This window comes from Halichoerus grypus, chromosome 14, assembly GCF_964656455.1.
Source record: "Halichoerus grypus chromosome 14, mHalGry1.hap1.1, whole genome shotgun sequence".
NCBI classification, from domain to species: domain Eukaryota; kingdom Metazoa; phylum Chordata; class Mammalia; order Carnivora; family Phocidae; genus Halichoerus; species Halichoerus grypus.
The window spans coordinates 12743298-12771166 of NC_135725.1; the positions used below are offsets into that span (position 1 = coordinate 12743298).

Below are 27869 nucleotides of genomic sequence, written 5' to 3' on the forward strand. Positions count from 1 at the left end.
TGCCTTCGGTTCAGGTCATGATCATGATCCCAGGGCACTGAGCCCCGCGATGAGCTCCTCGTTCAGCAGGGAGCCTGCTTCTCCCTCTGCCTGCCGACCTCTGCTTGTGCTCTCTCTCTCTCTCTCTGACAAATAAAATCTTAAAAAAAAAGGAATTCTGATATAAATGTACCTTAATTTATTTAACAAGTCCCCTGCTGCTCAGCATTTAGGTTACTGTGAGTCTTTTGGAATTTCAAGAATTATTACCATAAATAACCTTCTTTCACATTGGGACAATGCAGCCGTAGGATAAAGTTCTTGAAATGAAGTGCCGGATTAAAAGATACCTGCATTTGTAATTTTGGGAGATGTCAAACAGCTTCCCCCGACTTTGTACAAGTAAGTGTACAGAAGTGCCTGTTATTCCACATCCTCGTCAACGAGTTGGTTGAAAACATGTTTGATCTTTGCCAATGTGATTGATAAAAATGATATTTCAGGGGGCTTTTAATTTTCAACCTCTCGCTATAGGTGGGGTTGAGTATCTTTTCACATGATGGAGAGCTTTTGATATTTCTTTTTTTATCCATAGCTATTACCCCTTTTCTTTAAAACCATAAGCTTTCTCCCTAAAGACTCTTTCTATATTAGGACATTAGCCTTCTATCTGTGAGTATGGATCACAGATATTTTCCCCAACCTGTCACTTGCTTTTTAACTTTACTTATTGTGTTTGTGCCACGCAGGGGTTTTTATGTTATTATTGTTGTATTTTTCAGTTTTCCATACTTCTAGATGTTATTTCATAATTAGAAAGCCCTTCCATATTATGATGAAATAATTGTCTCATGGCTTCCTCTCATGTGTTTATGATCTTACTGATCTATTAAAAATTTTTTCTGGTGTCATTTGTGAAGCATGTACCCCGTTTTAATTTTTTTCCAAGTGATATTCAGTTGTTCTGGTCCCACGTGTTGATTTTATTTTTTTACGTGTACAGTCTTGTCATCTCAAAATACGGTTTTTCTTCTTCTTTTCTGAGCTTTATGCCTTTTCTTTTTTTTTTTTTTTTTTTTTACCTCATCGTACTTACCAAAACCTCTAGCAAAATGTTGGCTAAAGTAGGGAGAGTGGCTATCTTTGCCTTGTTCTTGATCTTACACGTGAGCAAATAGGTAAATGATGGGCCGGCTCTGCATTGCCAGATTACTCTCCACAAAGTTGATACCAATTTCAACTGCTCTGCCGTGCTTGGAGTTGCCTAGGAAACCGTAACCATTAAGTATGATGTTAGCTGTAGGTTGAAGATGCCCTTTATCACATTTAGAAAGTACCCTTCTATTCCTAGTTTGCTGAGGGTTTTTATCATAAATTTTGACAAGTGCTTTTTCTGTATGTATGGGGATGATCGTATGTTTTATTTTTTGGTTTTTTTTGGCCTTTATTCTGTTAATGTAGTGAATTACATTAATTTATTTTTGACCCTGAAGTCAACCTTGCATTTCTGGAGTAAACCCTACTTGGTCATGACTTATTATCCTTTTTATATATTGCTTGATTCTATTTGCTAATACTTGGTTAAGGAATTTTATATTATGTTCATGAGGGATATTGATCTGTAACTGCCTTTCTTGTAGCATCCTTGCTATGTATTGATTTGAGATACCGCTTTAGCCGTATACTAAATTTCTGTTCATTTTCGAGTCCATTTCTGGGTTTTTATATTATATTCTGTTCCATTATTATTTGCCTTTCTTATCTTATTCTTGTTAATGGGTGCATTGTTGGATATTTAGGGATTAGGTTATTTCCAGTGTCCTGCTATTACAGAAAACACTGTAATGAACAGTATTTTGGCTAGATCTTTTCCGACTCCTTGATTATACCCTTAGTGTAAATCCTTAGAAGTTGAATAACTGGGTCAGTGGATAGATGGAAGCAGAGAAGTATACAAATGCTTTCTTCCTTCGTGCCTTCCAGTGGCCCCTCCCATCCCACTCATGCCTCCCATTGACTGAACTTAAGCAGAAGCAAGATGGCAAAGAAATCTGGAAAAGTCGTTTGCAGGATCCAGCTCCAACTGAGACAGAACAGCAGGGCCAGTATCCAAGGACATTGGATCTGTGCAGCTCTAAGGAGCCCCGTCCTTAGAGAAGCCCCCTGCTGTCCCTGTCTTGAAATGTGAAATACTTTCCGAGCAAGGGGCCTTGCATTTTTGTTTTGCACGGGCCTTGCAAATTATGTGATTGGTCCTGCCAAGCAGAGCACGGAGGGACAAGAATGGAGCTGAGAGGAAAATGCCAGGGCTGCTACATTGCCAAATTGCTCTTCACAAAGTTTATGCCAGTTTGAGTTACTTGCCAATGTAGGGAGTTGCCTGGGAAACCACAAATTCGTTATGGTGTTGATAAGGAAGTTCGCAAGAATTCCCCTCAACAGTCTCTAGCAGTAGCAAAAACAAGAGCAGATAAGTCAACAAATTGGTCCTCGGCTCTTCCAACTCAGGGAGTCTGATTAGAAACCCTCCCTGTGCTCCAATGTGTCATTTCCCCCCCACACCCCTAAAGGAGGAAATGGATCTGACTGGTGAGTATATATATTGGTTGTCACGAAATTCATATATTATTGCTTTGTTTTTGTATATCTGGTCTATCCTTAAATTTATCTTTTATTGTTCTTTCTATAACTTACTGGTGCAGAGGAAATGATGGGTCAGTCAGCAGCACTTGGGGGTCGGGTTTCTAGACCTGCTTGTGGAAGCAGACAGCAGTCCTCACATTGGCTCTGAAGAACCCACCAACAGAAAGGGAATGGGGAAGCTGTTCAGAGAAGGGTCTTGAGATTTGGGGAGGGTAGTTACATTACAGCGAGGATCAGAGTGTGGCCCTGTCCCTGGGGAGGTAGGGAGGTGACCCTGAGAGGAAGAAGAGGCAAATCATAGGGAGCCCAGACCTGTGTTCCAGCCCTTTAGGGATCAAGAAGAGCCCACTTTGGGGGGGCGCCTGGGTGGCTCAGATGGTTAAGTGGCTGCCTTCGGCTCAGGTCATGATCCCAGAGTCCTGGGATGGAGCCTGCTTCTCCCTCTCTCTCTGCCTCTCACCCTGCTTATGGTCTCTCTCTCTCTGTATCTCTGTGTCTCAAATGAATAAATAAAATCTTTAAAAAAAAAAAAAGAAGAGCCTACTTTGGGATAAGGCCCTTTCAGATATCCCTACCCTATGCCTACCACCATTGTTGAAAACGTCCTTCTTAACGACCTATTTCCTGAGTTAAAGCCCAGAGGTAACTTGCTGCAGTTACTCATGAAGGAAGCAGTTCATTCATTCATTCATTCATTCTTCAATAGATTGGGCCTCCACTATATGCCAGCACTGGATTGGTAGTAGGGATATAATGCTGACTAGGACACCCAGGACCCCGCCTTCTCAGTCCTACAGCCCACAAGGGGAGGAAACTAATCAGTTGCAATACAGTGTGATTAGCGCTGGGCCAGGGGAATTAAAGGGTGCTATGAAAGAAAATATAACATGGGTCCCTCACCCTGTCAGAGCATCAGGGAGGGACAGAGAACAAAGCTGAGGGGGAGTTAGGTAGGAAGGTGGGTCAATGGCTAAAGGGATGTTCTAGGAAAGGGAATAGCAAGTATAGAGTCCAGAGGTGAGAGATTAAGCTCCTATAAGAAACTGAAAGAAGCGGTGGGGGGTGGGAGGGATGGGGTGGCTGGGTGATGGACATTGGGGAGGGTATGTGCTATGGTGAGCACTGTGAATTGTGTAAGACCGATGAATCACAGACCTGTACCCCTGAAACAAATAACACATTATATGTTAAAAAAGAAAAAAAAGAAAGAAAAAGAAGATAGTAGGAAGGGAAAAATGAAGGGGGGGAAATCGGAGGGGGAGACGAACCATGAGAGACTATGGACTCTGAGAAACAAACTGAGGGTTCTGGTGGGGGGGATGGATTAGCCTGGTGATGGGTATTAAAGAGGGCACGTATTGAATGGAACACTGGGTGTCATATGCAAACAATGAATCATGGAACACTACATCAAATAAATAAATAAATAAATTAATTAATTAATTAAAAAAAAAAAAGTAGGGGGAAAAAAAAGAAACTGAAAGAAGTTCAGCATGGGGAGGCCCCACTGGGAAAGAGGGTGTGAGTCACTTCTTCACGGGCTTTGAATATCCATAGGGCCTTGATCCTAAGGGCAACAGCAAGCCCTTCAGGTCTTTAGCCTGGAAGGAGACATAGATTTGTACTTTAAGAATACCTCTCTGTTTACAGAGTGAGTCCGAGGTGTCCGTGGAGCTGTCCAGCAGACATCTGGAGGACTCCTCACCTTGAATTACTTCATTACAGATTAACAACCAAGCTTGCAAATTACTAAGGGGATAAGATACAAGTACCTTTGCTTTGCTCAAGGAGGAAGGATGAAGCAAAAGCCTTGAACGGTCTCCAACCTTGAAATCACATGTCAACTGAGAACTCCCCTTCTCCTTGTTGCGCCAAACTCCCTGCACCTTCTCTAGAGCGTTCATCTCACTTGCTACTGCTAAGTTGTCCATTTACCCATCAGTGTCTCTTATTGGATTACAAGCTGGAGGCAGGATCGGGGTTCAATTCATCTTTGGCTTTCTAGTGCCTCCTAGGATTCCCTGAACAGAGTATACTCATCTCCCACTCAGTGACTTTAAAATGGACTAAAAATTCTGCTACTAAGTGAAAAGCTGTTATGTGAAAAAACAAACAAACCTCTATTCATTTTAGTGGGAAAAACTGTGTTGTATCCCATCCTGAGATGCCAACAATTTTCACAGGTAGAACAATATATCCATTGAACAATGGCAACAAATTAAAGACTAAGCACAATTTGGGGCACCTGGGGGGCTCAGTCAGTAGAGCACGTGACTCTTGATCTTGGGGTCTTGAGTTTGAGCTCCATGTTGGGTGTAGAGATTACTTACTTAAAAAAAAATAAGCACAGGGGCCCATGGGTGGTGGCTCAGTCATTAAGCGTCTGCCTTCGGCTCAGGTCATGATCCCAGGGTCCTGGGATAGAGCCCCGTATTGGGCTCTCTGCTCGGCAGGAAGCCTGCTTCTCCCTCTCCCTCTCCCCCTGCTTATGTTCCCTCTCTCGCTGTGTCTCTCTCTGTCAAATAAATAAAATAAAATCTTTTAAAAAATTAAAAAATAAGCACAATTTGGAAGTTTAATCAATACAGTTTCTACAGAAAACCAATGTATTAAAACTTTCTTGTACTTTTTTTTTTTTTTTAAACTTTTGGTGACTTCTGCATTCACACTGGGTTAAAAATAAAATGACGGCCCAGAAAAATATTTCCAGGGTAACATAAAAGTTAAACATGCGTGTGCTTGGGAATACATGGAAATAGTGTGTGCACCCACAGGACACAGAGTCATAGATGCTGCCCTTCCTCAGTCCTCTCATGGGGCATATGTACACACAACAAAATGTTTTGGGTTCATAACAACATGGCTTACAATTCAAATTTGTTCCAAGTAATATTCCCTGCAATAAACTGTTGTGTCAAGAAAATTGGTGAGTGGTCTTTGTCTGAAACCCCGATGAAGAAATAGTACTTGTTCATTATTTAGTGAGTTTTTGAGTAAAAGAGTTATTATACATATATATAAGAGAAAGAAGTCACAAGTGGTATGACTTTCAAGAGGTGTTACAGTGAAAAGTTGCTAATGCATAAAAGAAAGATGCATGAAGGATGAATGAATGGATGGATGCATGGTAAGGCCCTCTGGTATGGTCAGAAGGAACCCTTATTGTGTGAGACAAGCCTGAGAACACTGGGGAGCACACAATGATAGTGGAGCTGATGAGAAACCCAAGCAGAAGCCAGTGTAGAAAGCAATATTCTGGAAGAATGCTAGCTACCCTTTATTGATCATTTGGTATATGCTATGTGTAATGACAAAATGATCTCTCCTGGAGACCTTGGCTTTGCAGAGAGCCCAAGCATATGGTCTAATTTTCTCACCCTCAGGACCTTGCTCTGCATGCCAGCCCAGAAGGCCTTCATCTGGTCTGGGTGGCAAACTTGAGCATGGAGTCCCTTCAAGTTTCCAGTCCACTCTGTGGAAAGATCCTCATTTGTTTTGACCACTGGGAATTCTCTCTTCTTCCGCAAGGTGACACCATGGCCTGTACTCTGTGTGGACTTGGAAACCAGCTGAGCCGCCATGTTGATTCTAGTCTGTCAGGTTGGCCTGGATGCTGCAGCTTCCTTGGTCCAGGGCTGCATTGGGCAGTTAGCACACGGCAGGCATGACTTTCCTCCTCCTCACACCCAGCAAAACCATCACCCTTCACCTCTGCTCCTACTGCCTCAACTTAAAACAATCTGGAATAGAGAACTGTTTCTTGCATTTACCATCTACCTGGCATATGCATTCCTTGAAATGTAGGTATCTTATTCTCTCCTTTCTTCCCCTTCCTCCTCCTCAGGTTTTGCATTTGCTTCTCTGGTTTCCATACATGACTTTATATTTTCACGGTGTGTCCATTTTGCTCTCTCTGCCCTGTCCCAGTGCTCCATTTGTTCTGATCTCTCTTTCTTTCCCCTGTATTTCTGCGAATTTATCCTCTCTGTAGCTTCCCACTAATATATGTGAAGATCAGCAAGAGGTTTTCGTCCCACAGACCAATGGAAAAACTGTAGGGAGCTCTGAGCGAGAGCATTATGTGCACAGAAGCGGAAGAACATAATAAATTGCAAAAACAATTTCAGCATTATCAGATCTTAAATCTCAGGAGACGGTGGCCATTGAAATCCCATACATCTAACTTCAATTTTATTCAAGGTTTTCTTAAGCTCTCAGTTCTAAGGCATTCTATTAAACAAGTCTGTGTTTCCGGCAGCTCAGAGATTAGCAGGAGTTGGGGCAAAGACTGTGTAGAAAGTGAACGCAAGTGTTCTCCAAGGGGTCTGCAATGATTATAGGAACCTTCCTCAGTTGTCTTCAGCCAGCTCTTGGTTTCCAGCTTCTTGAGTCTGGTGTTTATAGTTGAAAAGGTTGTGACTTCTCCCATGGAGGCACCTTCTGTGTTGCAAGGTCTATAACAGGGTTTTGGATTTGACTGGAGACTAAGAGAAATCAACGGACCTGAGAAAGTTGTATCTTGGCGTTAGGCTGATTTCAATAAATTATAAAGGGAACTGGCCATGCTGAGTGAGGCCACCCATTCAGCCCAAGTTATATGAACAGGGGTTTAAGATGTCAGCGCTCTCATGGTTCACATTACCGTGTGGATCTCGATGGAAATTTTACTCAACACAACCACTTAAAGGGGAATATCATGTCTGAGTTATTTTGAAAAGGCAGAGTGTCTTCTCTTAACACTTTTATACTTGCGGTGTTTTCTAAGCAGCTCTGTCACCTGAAATGGAGGCAAACATTATCGCTCTCATGTCATGGGTGAAGAGATGGTGCATAGGCATTAATCGACTCTCACCTTGCAGGGCAATGGCTGAGTCATTCAGGGTCACGGGTCTCCTTTCTGCTGCTTATTCTATAGGACAGCATCACCTCGTGGTCAGCGAGTTAAGTCCTGGGCTCCCCTATGGATGGAGGCAGTCTGTTGGTGACCTTGAGTGACTTTCACATTCTCTCTGGATGCCTGTTTTCTTGCTGGGAGTCTAGATAACACACCCATACGTCTGATTGTATCTTTTTTTTTTTTTTTTTTAATTAGGAATGACAGATTGCCAGTGAATCAGAGGTGAGGGAGTGAAATCCCATACATCTAACTTAAATTTTATTCAAGGCTTTCTTAGGCATTCTATTAAACAAGTCTGTGTTTCCAGCAGCTCAGAGAGTAGCAGGAGTTAGGGTAAAGACAGTGTAGAAAGCAAATATAAGTGTTCTCCTAGGGGTCTGCAATGATTATAGGAATCTTCCTTTGGATCACTGAGCAATTATCTTCAGCCAGCTCTTGGTTTCCAGCTTCTTGAGTCTGGTGTTTATAGTTGAAAAGGTTTGTGACTTCTCCCATGCACAGAATATCCAGGTTAGGAAGGACCTAGAAAGGGCAGTTGGCTTAATGGTCCTGAGATTTTGCCTTATAGGAGAACTCATGAAGGAGTTCAAGATTACAGCTTTCTGAGGCCCATCCCCCTGAAATGGAAAACACCAATATGAGGACCAGGATTCTGTATTTAAAAAAATCACTCCAGGTAGTCTGGTGCAGGTTTAGAAACCGTGGCTTACGTGGAACCATTTCCAGTGCCTGGGGCAGGACGCACGCTCTGGAGCTGCTGAGGGGATAGATGAACACTTCAAATAAATAGGCCATGGATGAGAAAAGCAACCCCCTTCAAAGCAATTGAGTGGGGAGGAGGTGCTGGGAACCCCTGGACTCCATTTTTACCAGTAAGTCCTTGAGCTTAAGTATGGAAGCTGGAAAAAGCCCCTTCTGGAGCGGGCTCAGTGTGAGCCAGCTCACACTTGACCTTGGGCAAGCCATGGCCCATCTCCTGGCCTCAGTTTCCTGTCTGTAACATGGGAGTGTGGGCTTGTTGATCTCTAAGTTGCTTCTACGACACCTGGGCACTTACCTATTGCCCTTTTTGATGCGGACATGCTGCAATTCTAAATGTTCTCCATTATTTTAATTTTTCAATAGAATGCTTTATGGACCCAGTGCTTGTTGCGTTGAACCTGTTTTCAGTCTTCCCTTGCCCCCCAGAGCAGTGCGACTGCCCACAGAACTCAGAGCATTCCAAGATGATTCTTTGCCCTCTTAGGCTGGAAGAGCAACCCCCAAGAAGGTGAGATCTAGGGAAGAGAGACAGACGTCTAGATTGCAAAGGCATGTGGAAGAAAAGGTGGTTTGGTTGGGAGGGAGGGACGTATCCTACCAGACATCTCTGCTCCAGGGGAGGGTAATTCCACCTGCTGCCTGCTACTTCAGAAGGGGACCAGAGAAGGCTCCATCAACTGGCAAAGACTGAGCGTTTTCCAGTGGTCATGCTCACCTTGCCCTGAGTCTTGGCCGCTGCTGGCAGGGGAGACATGTAACAGTTATTGTAGCTGGGGCGGGTGTTGGCTGCTCAGGCTCCAGCCTGGCCCACGACAGGAGGCTCAGCAAGGCGAGGCTGCATGAGGAGTTGCATCTCGCCGGCCAGAAATGATCAAGTGTTCACCACGACTGGAAAGGAACCAAAAGCGAAGAGTTTTGGTAAGAGAGCCAATGCCGAGGAGCCAAGTAATAAGTTTTATTGGGCTGTTGTTAGGGTCAATTAAATTCAGTGGAGGGACATTTACTGAGTACCTCCTATGGGTCAGAAACTGAGCAAGGCTTTAGGAATTCAAAGATAAACAGGGCATGGTCCCTTCTTTAGGTGTTTATAATCTGGTAAAGAAGTTCTCTAGAGGAAGAGATATCATGTGTCTTTCTAGCGGTGACAACACAGCGGGGGGGGGGGGGGGTGGGGGTGGAGCTTACAGGGTCTCAGGAAACAGGAGAGAAAGGCAGAGGAGGTGACATCTGAGTAGGACTTTGCTAGAAGAAGGGAGTAGACAGGCTTCTTGGCCGAGGAGACAAAATTAGCAAAGACAAGAAGGTGTGTAAGAGCATGGTGCCTTTGGGAATGGAGAGCAGGTTGGAGGCGTGAAGGGCAAGAGGTACACACAGGGGAGAGGGGGTTGGAGAGGGACAGTTTCAGATTTCAGACCTACCTAGGGAGCTGGGCTTAGTCTGTGTGTGGATGTGCGAGTGTGTGCGTGTGTGTGTGTGTGTGTGTGTAAGGGCTTTAGCAAGTGGATTTGTGTTTAAGAAATACTGTCCTAGAGGAAACATGGAGCACGAGTGGGCAGAGGGCAGGAATGGAGCCAGGGGACATATCAGGAAGTTAGTGAGGAGAAAGGCAGGGGTAGAGAGGACAGGTCATCTTGTGTCTGGATGTGGCCAGTATGTGAAAGGGAGGTGCGAAGAATCATTCTTGGTTTTCTGGCTTGATCAAGGGACTCCAGAGTTGCTGCTGCCCCCCACCCTGCCTCGGCCCCTTCTCCAAGTCTGTATCACTTGGGCTGGTGGCATCCTTTTCTCTGCTTCTCTAACAGTCATTCCAGATAACTTGGAAACTGGTGGCTGAGTGACACACTTTAAGAAACAGGGAGTTCTTAGAGGTGCCCCTCGGAGGAAAGTACTTAAAAATAAACTTTGGCAAAACTCTTTTAAGAACTGTGTATTATTTAGGACTATTAATCTTGAAAACAAATACATTCATATAAAGGTGAACCATTACCCGCATACTGAAACGTACAACCAAATTAGAAATGCACAACTCTGTGATGGATCCCAGAGCAAACCTCAGTGTGACCATCACGCTGGGCTGGCGATGTGGGCAATGCTACCAGTACCCCAGAAGGAAGCCCCCTTCACCCCATCAGCCACCTTCTCTTGTTCAGACACCCTCCCCTCTGCCTCGCCCCCCCCCCACCAAACCCAGGAGAACCACATCCTCATGAAAGCACTAGAAAAGAAACCACACATTTACAAATGAATTAAATAAATAAACAAATAACAAAGCCCATCTTCCTTATTTTCCCTTTTCCAGTGTAGCTTAGTTTCTCCTCATCTTAGTCTGACTGACTTGGGGGCGGGGGGTTGGTTCCTGAAATGGTCGTTTGGTTCCGTCCCTACACTAGTAACAGAACCATGATCCGGGCCGTCCCCTTGTCTGCGTCTGTATGAGCTGAGCTGCTGTCTTCATCAATTAGTCATCTCTGTCACTTTTCATAGCTTATATAGCTGTGAGTTTACAGAAAGTCCATTTATCTTGACAGAGGCATTCGCTCTTGTGTCAACAATGGTGAGTACAGCCCGGACCATTTTCAGGGAGGGAGGGAGGAGGAGAAAGGATGAATCGTTGTGCCTGGACTCTTCACATTTCCTTACTTTAGGTTCTGGGTGTCTTTATAGGCTTGAGGAGCTATGTATCCATCACCCTTTCTAGAGCGGCTCCTTCTTCAACTGGCCCTTAGGCTCACAGGCTTCAGCCCATTCTGGTAGCCACGCGTCCATTCATCACAGGAGGGAGTTGTGTGTGGAAAGAGGGTCTACCTAGAGGAAAAAGTGGATGGCCCAGATGTTTGATCCACTGGGGTGAGCTCAGGAGAGGCGCTCGGGCAACCGAGCCAGGCATGAGGGGGATTTGGGAAGACCCACCAATTGGCAAGGAGCCATCAGCCTCCTTCTCCCTTTGCCATCCCGAAGGCAGGGTGGGGGCCAACCTCTCCAAGTTCACCTCAAGGTTTACGAGGGTCAGCATGTTTGTGCTGGCCTTGACATTTTCACAAATTGCTCCTGGTTGTTTTTATTAGTTTTAGTCCAGCTGCTTCTCCAAGGCCCTTCTGGCAGCCGGGCCTTCCAGGCCAGCTTGGGCTTGGACTCTCTCCTTAATTGACTCAAGTCATGAAAAGGTACCATCTGCTTTGAACCCTTGCCTGTTCCAATGCCGGACAAATCCCAGGCAGGCACCATAGGAAAAGCAGTAATGAGGCTCACACCTCCAAGTGGACGGCGCCCCTCCGCCCCCCACCTCCCACCTCTGTCTGGTCAGGTGTTAAGTGCAGAGGTGAAGTGCAAGCCCAAGGTGGGGGACAGGGCTGATAAGTAAACAGGGCCCTAGAATGTCCTTCCTCCTGGGTCCTAAGTGACGCCAGCCTTGGGAAGAGATTTCACAGCAATCCTGTCAAAACTCCGCAGTTAATAGCATCATGATGACCTAAATAAATTCACAGATATCAGTTACTGCCTGTGTTTTCACTTCACACAGACCCTCCCCAGAGGTGCCTCAGCTGGGGAAGTACTTGGGAAAAGGCCTCAGGGAGAATTTTCCTGTGAAGCTATTAGTTTTATCCCACTTCCTAGAGAGAAAATAAGAAAAAAACCAAAAACCAAAACAAAAAACAAAACCGAAGGAGGGTTAGGAAGGAGGGCCACGGTCACCATGATGTAGCTGATGTGTAATTGCTGTTGAAACGCTTTCTCGTTTCCTATTTATTATTTAAAAGAGATACCAAGGGCAGTGTGAACGGAGCAAAATATTTATTGACTTTCGAGAACCGTCCCCCAATAGTGACTTTTTAAAAAACTTACATCAACTGTAGTGTGAAATTGACTTCTCTCTCCTCCAGTACAGTGTGTCATCAGAGTGTCTTTCTTTGATAAATTTTGATACTTGAAAATAGACCCAAGTTCAAGCATACCTCAGAAAGTGATATGTTAAAGAGGGGCTCCAGTAGGCTGCCATTTGTTTATCGGGAGAGACGAGTCACTACCAGAAATCAGAGAGCAGCATGTTTACCACAGCTTGGAAAGATGGACTCAGAATGTACCCCTAGTGCAGGGCATGGTAGATGGGGAGTGGTGGGCAGAGGGAGGGAGAAGCCATAAAGCAAAACAGTTTAAGAGCCGTATCAACCAAAAGCTATGTGTAGACCTTGTTTGGATCCTGATTTGGACAAACCCAACTAACTATAAAACAAACAGACAAACAAAACCTGAGACAATTGGGGGAAATAAGACAGTGACTGGATATTTGATGACCTTAAGAAATTATTTTTTTAAATGGCATTGCGATGTTTTTTTTTTAAAAGTTATCTTCTTATCTTTTAGAGATATGTACTGAAGTATTTACAGATGAAATGATATAATGTCTGAAATTTGTTTCAAAATAACCCAAAGGGTCAGGGTGGGGGTTAAGTGTATGGCAAGGGAGGGGAGGCAAGAGATGAAATAAAATTGGCCTTGAACTGGTAACTGTTGAAGATAAGAGATGCTTACAAGAGTTCTGGGTTTATTGTATTATTTTCTCTACTTCTCTATGATGAATATTTCCGTGATGCAAAGTTACAAGTGAAGGACTTCAATGACTCTTGTCTCTGTTAGCTTTTCTTTATAGGGGAAGGAAAAGGTAGTAAGAATCCCCTCTCCAATGGGGCATACAATTTTTACCTTTGTTAAATTTATAATCAAAGAAATCCCAATGGGCTCTTTCTAATCTTCTGAATCTTTGATTATATGATTCTGTAAAATTGTGATGAATTGACGTACTAGTCACAATAATCACCAGTGCTGTCCCCACACTGGGGTTGGAGAGAGGCAGAAAAGCAAGGGACTACTTCCCACTGGGAAATAGCTGGTTTTTTACTTGCACGAAGTCAGGGACCTGGTCTGAATGGTTATAATGGGGTGGGGTGATGTGGGACAAGACAATGCTAGGGTTTGGGCACTTCTATAAATGTGGGTGGGGAGAGTAGTTACGGTTTGTGTGATACAGCTCATTTAAATTTAAATTAAATTTTATTTTATTTTTTAAGATTTTATCTATTTTTTTGAGAGGGAGGAGAGAGCATGAGTGGGGTGGAGGGGCAGAAGCAGAGGGAGAAGCAGACTCCCTGCTGAGCTCGGAGCCCCACTCTGGGCTTGACCCCAGAACCCTGAGATCATGACCTGAGCTGAAGGTAGATGCTTAACCGACTGAGCCACCCACCCCCTCCTTTTTTTTAAGATCTGATAAAACTCATTTTAAAGAAACTGTATCCTAGACGCAAAAATAACTTATACCTTAGAGTGGATTTCCAAAGCTATCACCACTGTATTTGTTATCTGTGCCGTGTAACAAATTCCCCAATGTTCAGTGGCTGAAAACCACTAACGTTTATTATCTTACGGTTTCTCTGTAAGGTGGTTCTGGCTCTGAGTCTCTCTTGAGGCTGCAGTCAGGCATTGTCTGGGGCTGTCCTCATTTGAGGGCTTAAGGGAGGATCTGCTTCTGCTTGCATTCACGAGGCTGTTGGCAGGCCTCAAATCTGTTTCCAAATTCACACCTGTGGGTCTCTCCGCAAGGCTGCCTCATGATGTGGCAGCCAGCTTCTCCTAGAGCAAGTAAACCAAGAGAACATGAGAGAGAGCATCACGCGGAAGCCACAGTCTTTTTGTAACATAATCGTGGAAGTGGTAACTCATCACTTTTGCTGTATTCCATTATTTATAAGTGAGTCACTAAATCCAGCAAGGGTGACCAGCTCATCCTCATTCTCCTGGGAGCTTTCCTACGTTAACACCGAATGTGCCATATCTTGGGAATCCCCTTGGTGCTGGGCAAACCAGAAGGACTTGTCACCCCGAATCTAGTCTATGCTCAGGGGAGGGAATTCCACAAGGGCATGAAGACCAAAGGGTGGGGATCACTGAGAGTCACCTTGGAGGCTGGCTACCATAGCAACATTTCTCAGATTTACTTCTCTTCATTACTGAAAAGTCAGGCCTATGAGCCACTTTGTGATTTATAAAATATAAGTCTCAGTTTTTAAATGACAGAATGAGTCATGTTAAAGTGAATGGAATAAATATATAAACCAAATTTAGAAACAGAACTTCATTTGAGGTGGGTTAATGAGATTTATTATATCCATATATACTTTTTTTCCTATCTAGTCATTATTTCAAGGCAAATATTTTTTTTTTTTAAAGATTTTATTTATTTATTTATTTGAGAGAGAGAGAGTGAGAGAGAGAAAGAGCACAAGAGGGGGGAGCGGGAGAGGGAGAAGCAGACTCCCTGCTGAGCAGGGAGCCCGATGCGGGACTCGATCCCGGGACTCCAGGATCATGACCTGAGCCGAAGGCAGTCGCTTAACCAACTGAGCCACCCAGGCGCCCTCAAGGCAAATATTGAAGTGGGTATACCAGTTCCGTCTTTTGCTTTGATTTCTAGGATTTCTGGCTAGATTTATGACCTAATTTTTAAAGAAAAGTTAACTTTTGAACTATAAAATATGCTTTATTTTAGACTATTTAGAATCTATAGAAGAATGATATGAAGCAGAAAGAAAAACAACTGAAGATTTTTGCTTATTTCTGTATATGTTGGTGCTTTGTGTTTAATCTTGTAGTACATTTTCTATCTTTTCACAAATTCTTGATTCATGTGCTTTTTTTTTAGGGCTACCGTAGTTTTCTAAATAAGGTGATGCATCATGATTTTCTTTACATTTTCTCTATGGCTGGATATTTTAATTATTTTGAATTTTGGAGCATTTTGTAACAATTTTAACCCATGTTTGACCATTTTGACTCTCAGAAGAAAAGTCCATTCATTCATTCATTCATTCAAGTGATCATTATTTATGAAGCACCTACTATGCATCATGGTGAGGACTGGTGACCTAATAGGATGAGGAGTCTGAGAGAGGGGACTGACCTGGCAGCAGATAGCCCCCATTCCCCTCTGCTAAGTCATCCTCTATATAGGGCAGACTTTGCCTTTGTTGAGGGCCTTGTCATCATTCAGTCTTGCCCATCACTGGGTGGGTAGGTCTGCCCTATTCTGCAATTCAGTATTACAAAGCTCATTATTGCTACACCCCAAAGCCACATCTTCCCACCCAGTCTTTATGACTCATGTCTTAGTCAGTTCAGGCTGCTATAACAAAAAATATCATAAACTGGGTGGCTTAAACAACAAACACCTATTTCTTACAGGGCTGGAGGCTGGGAAGCCCAAGGACAGGGTCCAGCATGGTCAGGTTCTGATTAGGGCCCCATCCTGGTTTGCAGATGGCTGACTCTCCCTATGTTCTCACACAGTGGAGAGCAGATCTGCTCTCGTGTCTCTTCTTATAAAGACACCAATCCATCATGAGGGTGGAGCCCCTCCCAAGGCCTCATCTCCAAATACCATCCCACTGGGGGTTAGAGTTTCAACATGTGAATTTGGGGGACACACATTCAGTCCACTGAACTGTAATAAAGATGGTCCTTTCGTCTTTTTCTGCCTGACTCCTGTGATGGTTCCAAACTTGGGTGAGGAAAGGACTTCCTCAAGTATCAGTGGCTAAGGTCCAGTGTTTGGGGGTGGGGGTGGGGCTGATCTGGCCGTAAGGCCGAGGGACAAGCAGATAGTTTCTTTCGTTCAGGCCTTTACCAGTTTTCACGGAACAAATTGTTTCCTTTCTTTGTGCACCTGCATCCCAGCCCGGCCTGGCCTTTCCTGTGGGGGATGCGGCTCCCTTCCCTGCATGAGGTGAACCCTCTGCTGTTTTAGCTGCTGACAGACCCTTTTTTCCAGCCTCCTCCATCTGGTAACTGGCGGGGGAGCAGAACTTTAGGAATGGAGAGCAAGAAGAGAGGGCAGAAGTACTCCAAATAGTAGCCTTCCAGGCGGTACCCAGCCTCATCCTTCTCAAATGCAAACTGACCCTTCTTCAACCAAGCAGACGCACTGAGAAGCAAGTTTCATTAGAATGAAATCTCTCTCAGGAGGCAGCTTGGTTCCTCAGCAAATAAAACTCTTCATGAGCCAACCCCAACAGCTGACCAGGCCAGTCTGAATACATACATACATACATACATTTATATAAAATACATACATGCTAAATAAATGCAATAAAGCTATATATAATATATACGATAACATACAATAATGCTGTATTTACACACATCTTAGGATTTAACGCTACAGATGGATACGTATACACACAAAGAAGCATGTGAACACACACACACTTGCCGCATATAACAGAACAACATTGCCCCCAAGCCTTTAAGTTCTAAGTCAATAAACACAAGGAAGGGACTGTTTCCATGCTTCTGCCGTCCTCAGGGTTAGCTCTTTGAATCACGCCTCTCTTCCAACTAGGGATTTAAATTCCTTGGAAAGACAGTATATGGAGGGCAAGAAGTCAAGGACCTGGTCCTTCTTCTGACCCAATCCCTGGCTGTGTGACCTGGAGACGCACCCTCCTGCTTTGCTGCCTGAATTTCAGGGCAGTTAGTGGGGTAGAGGGTTTCTGTGTATTGGCTTTCTAGCTCCTTCTGTAGGTGTATACAAGTAGCCAATGATTTGTCAGTGGCCAGAGGAAGATATGACGGGAGAGAGAGGTGGTGAGGTTTGAAGAGACAGGAAATAGGGTAGCCCTCATCCACCGGAGAGTGGTAGAGTATGCAATTGGGAAAGGATGGGGATCCAGACATTTCAGCTGAATGCATCGCGTATCTCATTAACTGTTGCAAGAATGATGTAGATGACTGTAGTCCATTTTTGCGCCCTTTAAAAGAAAGGTTTTATAGGTGTCACAGTGCCGGGTACTTTATTGGGGGATGTGAGGACCACAGTGGTGGACCAGCTATTGACCCCTCCCCGTGTCTCGCCAACAACTCTGGCAAGGGAGCTTGCCTGCAGGCTCTGGGGAAATCGCTGCCTGCAAGTGGGACCGGCCAGATGCCATGGCACTTGATAAACTGGAAAACGATATCTCAACCTTTCTATTTAAGTCAAGTATTTACCAGACACATTCTTTCAGGAGAGCCCCCATATGATTCATGTTTGGTTCTCTCACCTGGCCTCTCCCACAGAAGGTATGATAAATATTTATTGAATGTATTGGCATATGTTATTTATAAAACCCTTTGCTTGGATTGTGGTTAGGGAGGTAGGGACAAATTTAGAGAAGCTTTTGTGCTCACTACAACTCCGGGCCAGAAAGGCATGACTCGAGATGCTCAATCTGGGTTTAAGTATTTACCTTGGTCCCCCGTATTTTTTGTTTTCTAGTTCTTCCTCACTCAAGCACTTCCCCTCCCTTCCCCCCACGCCCACCTGCAGGCTGTCACCTGCTTTGGAGGCCTCAGAGATCAGCTCACGAGAGTTTGCCCTGACACACACACACACACACACACACACACACACACAGTGATTTCTGCTCTAGATACTGACTTTTTGGTATTTCCTGCTGGAGCTCTGTCTGGGTGGAGTTCCATTTGGAAGTGCCAGAGTTTTCCTGTTTGTGCAGTTGATTTTCAAAACCTTAAATAAACTCTGTTGTGATGTGTTCAGAATCATAACAACTCAACAGCTATTTATTAAGTACCTACTACGAGGCTGGCGCTCTTCAAGGGGCTGGGTAGCCGGTGGTGACCTCAGGAGACACCACGTTCAGAGAGCTTTCGGTCAGGTCCAGGACACTGATTAGTAAACAGGCACTTGCCCTCCACGTGGTGAGGGCCATGAAGGATAAAGTCCAGGGTGCTGGGATGAGAGGTGGGGTGCAAATAGCAGGGGCAGCGAACCCAGGCTCAGCCTGACAGGGCTTGGGGGGGCGTTGTGGGTATGCCAGCAGAGAGCCAAATCCAGCTAAACTGCACCCAAAATATGAGAAACTAAATTTTGCAGAATCTTTTCTCATTTATCTGCAAGTCGATGACTCCCCTTCGTTTGCAAGGAAACTTTCCCGAGCCTTTTTTTTCAATAGCTTGAGGATCTCAACTCCCTCTGCATCTGCTGCAAGTTAACACAGGGGCACCCCGTCTCCTGAAGTCAGAGACAGGGACCCAGACAGCCTGCTGGAGCGGAGGGAAGGCCTGGGGCTGGGTGAAATGTTGCATTTCCTGCTCAGGAGGAACAGGGAGAGGTGGGGTCAGGCGGGGAAAGTGAAGGGCTCCCAAGCTTCCAACAACTCGGGTCTTTATAGGGAAAAACTTCATTATTTCAAGTGAAGTGAATTTTAGGCATGTCCGGCAGGCCCATCTCTAGTCAAACACCAGGTAGGCAACAAAAGTATATTCCAGAGCCACTGGATGTAAATGACTTGTGTAGTTTCTCTTTTTAGAGTTCTCCGGGCCATTGTTCCCCTCCATTCGTGCAAATAATAAAGACCAACTTCTTGCCAAAAGAAAAAAAATAGGGTGTGGGATGGAAAACAATACAAAGGATTCTGTGTGTCTGGCCAGACGGAGTTCCCTGTGATTAGTCTTGGATCTAACTTTTGATCTCTTGGTCAGGCAATAAAATGACTATTTATTTAATTTTAAAAGAACTTTTTAAAGGTGTGATTTACATGCAATAAAACGCACCCATTTTAAGTATAGCATTCTGTGGGTTCTGACAAATGTGTGCCTGAATGCCATGTCTCCACCACAAAGACAGGGACCTTGTGTAACCCCCCAAGTTCCCTTAGGGCTTTCTGCAGTTACCCCGGCCCCAGGCAACCAGTGACCCACTTTCTGTCACCAAAGGTTAATTTGGCCTGCTTCAGAATTTCCAATAAATGGAATCACACCGTAGTATTCTTTTGTGTCTAGCTATTTCAACCGGGATCATGTTTTTGAGATTCATTCTTGTTGTTCATATATCCTCAGTTCATTCCTTTTTATTTAAAAGGCCGATTTTTTTGAAGGAGCCAACAAATGTTCCATGGACCACTCAGGAAGAGGAGCAGATCGAGGAGGTCCCTCCGGTCTACAAGTTGTATCAACTTGCCGAAAGTGTAGACCCGAGGACTGCGTCAGGTTGGTCCAGATCACATTTAAGAAGCAGCCAGACACGTGAATTTCTGAGCTGCAGGAGCCCAGGAGGACAGGGAGTGATGAAGCCTCAGTGAATGACAGGACGTATGAGAGAGAATGACAGGACTATTTGTTCGGTTCCGTTATGAGCTCAGCAAAATGTGACAATCCTGGGAAATATAAATATGTATTGCTGTATTTATATGTGCGTTTGTCTCAGGAGAGCCGGCAGGAGTGGTGGGTGGCAGAGTGGGGTCCTGCAGGACTGGAGTGGGCAGAGATTACCGGGTAAAGTGTAGGCCATGGCAGTTGTGTAGCCGATACATAAGAAGTACAATGAGAGCTAATATTTCCTGAGCACTCCCTAGGCACCTGGCACTGTGCACCGTTCCTTATACTCACTGCATCCTATGAGGCAAATGCCTTTGTCTCTGCCCGTGTCCCTTATCATATTCTTTTTAAAAGGATTTTATTTATTTATTTGATGGGGGGTGGGGGGCGACAAGCAGGGGGAGCAGCAGAGGGAGAGGGAGAAGCAGACTCCCTGCTGAGTAGAGAGCCCGATGCGGGACTCGATCCCAGGACCCCGGGATCATGACCTGAGCTGAAGGCAGACGCTTACCGACTGAGCCACCCAGGCACTCCCCCTTCCCATATTCCTGCGAGCTGTGTGCCCCCAGCAGCCAGTGTGGTGGTGGCTCCGTGTTGGGGGATAGTCCTTGAGCCACTGGAACTACCTTGCATCCCAGCCTGGAGAGCAGAAGTGCCTGGGACCTACAGGTAACCAAACAGGGCAGGGGACAAGCACCCCAGATCCCTGTGTCACCAACCTTATCTCTAGTTCTCTGGTCCATGGCATTTTGCTTGACTCAGCATTGCTTGGCCTCCTTCCCTTCCCTTTTTCTCAACTTTTTTTTTTTTTTTTTTTTTGAGAGAAGGAGAGAGGGCAGCAGGGGCAGAAAGAGAATCATAAGCAGTCTCCATGCCCAGCGTGGAGGGGCCAGTCACTGGGCTCAATCTCATGACCCTGAGATCACGACCTGAGCTGAGAGAGCGAAGAGTCCAACGCTTAAGGGACGGAGCCACCCAGGTGTCCCTACTCAACTTCTGAAGCAGTGGTTCCTGGGGCTTCTTCCTAATAAATCACGTTCACGTGAATCCTCCTTTCGGGGTCTGCTGCTGGGGACCCCAACCTTAGACAAAGTACTGTTGCTACAGTTGTTTTACAAATAATGAAACTGAGATTCTCTCTCTCTCTTTCTCTCTCTCTCTCTCACACACACACACACACCCAGCTAGATCTGTCAGACAAAAATCTGAACTTCACTTTCTTAGGCAGCTTTCCCTGACTCCCCATCCACTGGAAGTTCCCTGCTTATGTTCTCAGGATCATCCTTTGTAGCGCCAATTTCCAGTTCTCAGTTTGCAATGATCTGTTTGATTATTTCACCCGTGACCATTTCCCTTGCTAGACTGTAGGTTCCAGGAGGTCAGCACCCTATCCCCACCCTATCCCCACCTATCCCCAGCACCCTAGCAGAGTTTCTAGAACACAGTAATTGCTCAATAAATTTTTACTGAACGAATGATTTGAAGTTTCTTTAATTTTCTCACAGGTGCTCACTGGCCTTCCGGATACTCCTCAGCCTCTGCATGGGCCAGAAATGCATAATATATAACCCACAGGGGTGACACAAGGCCTCCCACCCACTTCCATTCTTCTGGGTATTTAGGGCAAGGTGACATTACTTTGCTCCGGGGGGACCGAAATTTAGCATCAACTATGGAGCTGAATCCAGAGGTGAGCCTGGAAGGCTGGGTAAAATTTGAATGGATTATTAGCAGGAAATTTGAATACTATTTTAATGAAATATGATGCCATTTAAGTACATACACTTTGTGAACTAAATGCACATTCTTGGATCCCTGTCCTCATCAAAAGCACACTTAGTTCCCGAGTTCTCATTAGGAAGCTGATAAGCATCCTATTTCTTTCTATTCCAGCAATGATGATTCCCCAGCTATATAAAATTTACAAACTGCTTTGGAAGCATCTGTGGAGAAAGGTGCCATATGAATGTATGAGATTATTGAAATAGATGCTGATTGAGAGATTTCCCAGGTGGATAGTTAAAATATACCCGGGCACCCACATACACTCATACCCCACACTCAGAGTACTTTCCGCTCTGATCAGCAGGGATAAATTTTCCTACTTGACAGTTGACTGTAAATCAAGAAGTGTGTTTTAATACTCACCAGCTTTCTGCTGCCGTGTGCGGCTGTCTCAGGCAATCCTTCAACTCCCGGGACACAGGACCTGAAGGATCGTGGCACTTTCCCTTCATTGCTCATGGAGAGGTGGTGCTCAGCAGTAAGGTAAATACCGGCATGCTGTACGTGAGCGCTGAATATAAATAAGTCAGGATAGCCTTAGAAAAGCTCACCTCTGGATCCACCATTTTTCTTATCAATAGGTAATGGAATAAGAAATCATGAGTTTCCCAGGTTTTTACCAACTCAAAACAAAATACTTTTGTAACAGTATAAAAGCTGGAGAGTATGTGACAGTCAATAAATGCTGAGTAAATAATTTTGAAGGTAAACACATGCCCTTATTTCCACAAACCCTGATTACTGGACTAGATAACTGAACTTGCTCCTCTTGACTTTATCCCTCATAATCCTGCCCATTAATGTTTGCTTGGAGGAGTTCAAATAAACCAGGCTCTTCCACACCCCAGTACCTTTGCACATGCTACCTTTTGTGCCTGGACTGGAATGCTTTCCATTAATCTAGTTTAGACATAATTCACTCTCTTGAGTCCTCAGGTTATAAGCCTTGACCGCAGCCATTCTGATGGCACTGAATTATCCAGACTTACATTATTGTGGAGTTGGGGGTATGAGGTTTTGAAGTCATTCCTCTTCCCAGAATGTGGTTGTGATTATACCTAGTGACTAAAATTTTCAGGTCTTTTGCCCATTTCCAGACTTGGGGTATATTGGTGCTTATCTTACCCTTGAAGTTATGTGGTTATGTGTGCCCTTTTAATTTGCTTTGCCCAATGAAAGGTAAACAGAACTGAGCCCCTTTGGGGAAGAAGCTTTCAGAGGAAGAAGCATTAAGAGCTGATCACGCTGTCTTCCCCTCAACACAGTGACTGGCAGTGTGAGAGGTATCTGGGGGATTGTTCACCAGTCTGGGGTCTTGGGTAAGGGTCCAGCTGATTCACAATGGGCACGTGGTGTGAGCAAGCAGTCAACCATGGTTGTGTTGTACCAGCTCGATTCAAAGGTTATTTGAATAATTAATTACATCAATAAAGTGGTATGATAGCACAACCTGTCCTATCCAGACTGTAAGTTCCTTGCGGGCAGCACCTGTGCACAAGTGACCTTTCTGTCCCCGAGAGAACATAGCACAATGCCCCCTGGACATTCGAAAACTTTTGCTGATTGAGTATATATACTGAGATAAGGTACACATAGGAGACTGGAGAGTAGGACTTGGTGTCAGGACTTCAACCTGAGACGCTGGCCTCTGGAAATCCTAAAGAAATGCACCAGATGATTCCAACAGTATTCCACTAAGATCTTCACAAGCGAGGAGGCAGAAGAGCATAATGATAGGAACCTGGGCTCTCACGCTGGACTGGCCTGGGTTTAAGGGCAAACTCCACCAGGTACTTGGCTGCATGACTGTGAGCCCATTATTTCAGCTGTTTGAGTCGGGAATAACATCACTACCTACTATATAGGATTATTGTGGGGATTAAATGAGGGAACGTATGTAAAGCGCCTGGCACATAATGAATGGACAACCAACGTCATTCTCTTAGGCTCTCCTCCCATCAAATGTGTGTGGGTTGTATGAAATCTTGCTTAATTCTCTGGGAACTACTTCCCTTCATTTACTCCCTCTGAGATCTTGGTCACTTGCCTAGTCCTTGAATTTATTTAGCTTGGTCTACCTCAGATCCCTGGGGTTTTGCTTTTACTGCCCCATGCACACTCTGGTATTCTGAGAAATTCCATCTGCAACTGGCTGGAGTTGGCAGTTGCACTTGGCAAAGGACTCCAGTGGTGGTGGGGTGGGGTGGGGGGGCGGAATTTTAGTGACCTGCTGTCTGCTGCCAAAATTTTAAACAGGGCCCTCGACGTGGTGGGTATAGTCAGGGAGGTGATCCTTGTGGGGCAGAAAGAATTGAGGGTGTCATGGTGACCAGTTCCAAGGAAGCCCCACCTTGGGCCCTGGCTCTCATAGCAGATGATTCTTCTATTGAACCCTGGGATCCTATCCAGGATGGTAGCAGGGACATCTGTGAATTTATCAGTGACTGACTCCTTCCGTAGGTTGGGGCTTTGTTTTTTTTTTTTTTTTTTTTTAAGATTTTATTTATTTGTGAGAGAGACAATGAGAGACAGAGAGCATGAGAGGGAGGAGGGTCAGAGGGAGAAGCAGACTCCCTGTTGAGCAGGGAGCCTGATGTGGGACTCGATCCCGAGACTCCAGGATCATAACCTGAGCCGAAGGCAGTCACTTAACCAACTGAGCCACCCAGGCGCCCAGGTTGGGGCTTTGTATGGTGCCCGAGGGCTTGTGTTTTCTTGAACTCCCAGCCTAGTGAGCCTTGTGTTTTCAGGTTCATGTGTTGTCCCCGACTGAGTCCTTGAGACTACCTCTGTCCACGTCCCCCTACCCCGCCTCCCCATGAGGCAGCGGCAGGGTGAGGTAGCATGTCCAACCACCCCAAAGGTGCTTGTGTAACTTGTTTTTCAAAGTCTTGGCAGGAGCCGCAGTGCTGAAGTGAGAAATGGTGTTTACATTCTAGAAGAGCAATCCCGAGAAATGTCCTGCATCAGGGCTGTTCCCAACCAATCCCTGCTCCCTAGCAGCTTCTTTCTCTCTGGGATGGCTTGGGACCTAGAAGGAAGGAGCCTGAGCGTGAAGAGGGTAGGCTATGAGGAAGCATTCATCAAGCCCCAGGGCTCTGCCGCCCCCTTGTAAGCTGCCCTCCCTTGAAAGGCGAGGAGGCATCTTGAGAACAAGGCTTTTGTTACCCCAGTGTTTGGTGCAGCGGCTCGCACTGAGCGCCGTGCTAGGTGCCCGTGCTCAGTAGACATTCATTAAGTCAATCATGGTGCAAATGTGTAGGCAAGAAAACATTTGAGAGGACACACTGGTGGAAGTTCTAAACTGATTCCAGTTACCAGCTTTCTCCGAACGGTACTTCCACTACTAATGACAATCATTACTGTTTATTATCTAGTCGATGCCATGCAAAGGCGTATATGATTTCCTCAAATTCTACAACAGTCAATAGTTCTACAAAATAGGTAGTCCTTGTTCCCCTTCATAGCCAAGGAGGGGACACAGACTCATGGGCACAAAGTGTGGGGATCTTGCCCGAGGGTCACGGACAGTAAACAACCAGGATTCAAAGCCTCTGGCCAGCACCAAAGCCCCCGCTTTTCCACTTTCCATTTTTCCACACTGCCCCTCACCCCTGCTGGCTTCTGCCTCCTGCAGCAGCACAAGAAAGAGGGACCTCCAAGTCCCCCCCCCCCCCCCAGCACTGCCATTCCCCTGCTGTGGGCAGCTATGCATTCTTGTCGTCATTCCTTCCTCTAGCAAATGGGCTTGAATTCAGCATGAAAAGCACACCGGGGAAGCAGCCCCATTCCAGACGTCTGCACTTAATACTGAGGAACACCCAGCCATATTCAGGCTTTCTGCTATCTCTGTCTCCAGAAACCCTCCCCCCCCCCAACATCCTTCCCTCCCTTGCCACCTTCACAGTGTGGACACACACGATTTCCCTCTTTTCTTCCTCTTCTGATTGGCTTCGAGGCTAGGTTTTCCCTTCACTAGAAAAATCCTGCTACAGCTATTATTCTATGGACGGTCCCTGGTACCATATACGCACTAATTAAATATTTACTGAATCGCATGCTAACTTCCAGACGAAAGAAGAAAAAACGGGGATCCAGAAGAAAACGGAAAAGCTTAGAAGGTGGGGTTGGGGGTGCAGCAGCCCCCCCCCCCCCTACAGATGCAGCGGGGCGGATTCAGAGTTAATGCTGTCTTTTGATTACAGTAACATCCAAACAGGCAGAAAAGCTCCAGTCAAAGCCAGAGCAGAAGTGAACACGCAGGGGCTTGTTTTCTTGGAAATGTTCAGCTGTAATTACTCTCCCCAAAGAAATATCCAAACAACTTCCTTGACCCGCTGGGGGGAGTGGGGGGAAGAAGGAACGATCGGGCGGAGGAGCAGCTCTGCGGCCTCGGGCTCCCGGGGCGGGCGTGCGTGCGCGGGAGCCTGCGGTGCGCATGTGCGCGCGGCGGCACCTCGGGGACCGGCCGCGGGGCGCCTTTGACAGCCGCTCTATTCAAACGCCGGCCGTGGGTTGGCGGCCCGGTGCCTGCCGCCGCCGCGGCAGAGATCATGCTGTTGATTTTGTTTTACAGAGAGGCAGCCCAGCCTGTTGTGCAGAGTACAGAATGTTCTCTCCTGTGAACTGAGCTTGAACTTCTCCAGCCCACTTTGTCTGAGGAATCACACAAGACACAGAGGGGAAAAGGCAGGGAAGATAACCCCCGAATTGTTGAAATCCTTGTGTTCTCTCTGGTTTTGGCCCAGATCGGTTGCTTTTCACTACGCATCATGAAAAATCCCAAGCATTACAGTTCTTGGAAGAACAAAAGGCCTGTGATGTCCTTTGTCTAACCAGGGCACGGGCTTCAACATTGGAAATTAACAAGTCTGTCACTCTCTCTCCTTTGATACTTTTCTTTCTCATTTCTTATTTTCTTTCCTCCCTTTTTCTTCCTCCTCTCTTCCCTTCCTTCCCATCCCCCCCTCCCTCCCTCTCACCATCTCTCTCTCTCTCTCCCTCCCTCTGGTTTTCTTTCTTCCCTTTAAGGCATTAAAGGAACAAGGACAACAAAAGCCATTTTTCCTGTAAGGGAGAGAAAGGCTGCCTGTGCCTGTAACTTCTGTTTCAGTTGTTCAGGCTATCATGATTTTACAAATAGTGTTCCCCAATTTGTTGTATGGCCTGAGAGAATTGACAGCGAGGGCTTTGGGTTGATGGCCTTCATTAAATCACCCACTTGAGAAGCTGCCAATGCTTGGTAGAGTGGTTTGAAATTTCTCTTTGAAAACAATCTTTGCCTCGTCTTAGGGCCCACTCTCCAGTTTGGAGGCACTCTGATCAACAGTTGAGGGGGTCTGCTTGGAGGATCTGAGCATGAGACCTCTATAGGACAGGCAGTTTTCCAACTTATTATTTTTAATAGCAATGGATTCCTTTCTTTGTACTCTTATTTACCCCAAACTCACTGGTAAGGCAGAAGAGCACAACCTTGTGTGAGTCATGGATTTGAAGTGTGAGCTGGGGGTCTGAGTCGCCCACTTGTGAGTGTACATATGATACTGGGCAAGCCGTGTCTTTTAAAACTCGCCTGGTGAGAGGGGCACAAAGCTGGTCTCGTGTACACGTACATCATTTGTAAGTGTCGAGTGCGATACTGGGACATCACCGGAAGAGATTCTCCTCTTGAGTTTGCAGGTGTATCGCCTGCCTCTTAACTGGGGACCCACCGTCTGATGGATCTTGCTCACTGATGGAAACTGCGAGATTCCTATAAGAGGGTCTACTGAGATGGTTCCAGTTCCCTGGACAGTCCATGTGACTTTATGACCTTTTTTATTTTTTTTAAAGCTAACATGCCATCAGAATATTGGTTAATTCATTCATTCATTCCATAAAATGCTACTGAATACTGGCAATGTTTAAGTTACTGGGTGGGATCGAGATAAGGATCTCCCTTATTGGGAGATAAGGAAGACATATTCATTGCCATCAAAGAGTTTATTGTCCAGCGGGAGAGGCAGAAATACACACATACATACACATATAATACTTAAGTATTCCTTATAATACGAATGAGGTCAATACATGTTCAATGGAGGGACAAGTTATAAAATGTGAAGGTAGAGTATTAGAGGAACAAGATGAGGATTCTAATAAGTGAAAGTTGAGCCAAGTGCAGTCTAGAGAGCAGAATACAGAAATCACAAAAATAGATGGTCTTTGTGGTTAATAGGATTGTGTAGTATATTTGGGTATCAATGAGTAGTTCTTTTGGCTGAGCAGTTGACGCTTGAGGATGTAGGAAGGAACAAAAAAATACATTGAGCCTAGATTGGGGATGTCTACTTCCCCCTCTTATGCCTCATTCTTCCTGAGTTTGTATGAAGCCTCAGAATCCTACCCAACACAATTCTCTAAGAAGCCACCATCAATCAGTCAGTCTTTGGCACTTGAAATAAAACCACTTGTCAGAGTCAGGGAAGATGGCAGAGTAGAAGGATCCCGAGGTTACACCCTCCCAGAGATACACCAAGGCAATAACTACACATACTGCAATTCACTCTAAAAACCACCTGAAGATTGGAAGAACACATCTTCCACAGCTGGAGTCATAAAGAGAAGGCCATATCAAAATGTCGGGAGAAAAAGAGATGCAGTTGGGAACCAAACACCC

The 27869-nt window shown here is 45.4% G+C and overlaps 2 long non-coding RNA genes across 4 annotated transcripts in view; one reads left to right on the forward strand and one right to left on the reverse strand.

The window, feature by feature from the left end:
* Positions 1 to 27869, forward strand: part of LOC118551845 (uncharacterized) — an 87494-nt gene that overhangs the window by 12862 nt on the left and 46763 nt on the right. Inside the window, exon 2 of one of the 2 annotated variants that reach the window (XR_013443708.1) lies at positions 4273 to 5545. The exons of the other annotated variant lie outside the window; for it this stretch is intronic. This is a non-coding gene — a long non-coding RNA (uncharacterized LOC118551845). Of the gene's footprint in view, positions 1 to 4272; positions 5546 to 27869 lie in introns of those variants that run through there. 2 annotated transcript variants of the gene reach the window in all.
* Positions 5821 to 27869, reverse strand: part of LOC118551847 (uncharacterized) — a 29073-nt gene continuing 7024 nt past the window's right edge. Inside the window, exons 2-5 of one of the 2 annotated variants that reach the window (XR_013443966.1) lie at positions 21575 to 21722; positions 13701 to 13906; positions 8997 to 9169; positions 5821 to 8041 (exon numbers count right to left, since the gene is read on the reverse strand). This is a non-coding gene — a long non-coding RNA (uncharacterized LOC118551847). Of the gene's footprint in view, positions 8137 to 8996; positions 9170 to 13700; positions 13907 to 21574; positions 21723 to 27869 lie in introns of both variants that reach the window. The other variant, XR_013443965.1, reaches the window with a different exon arrangement.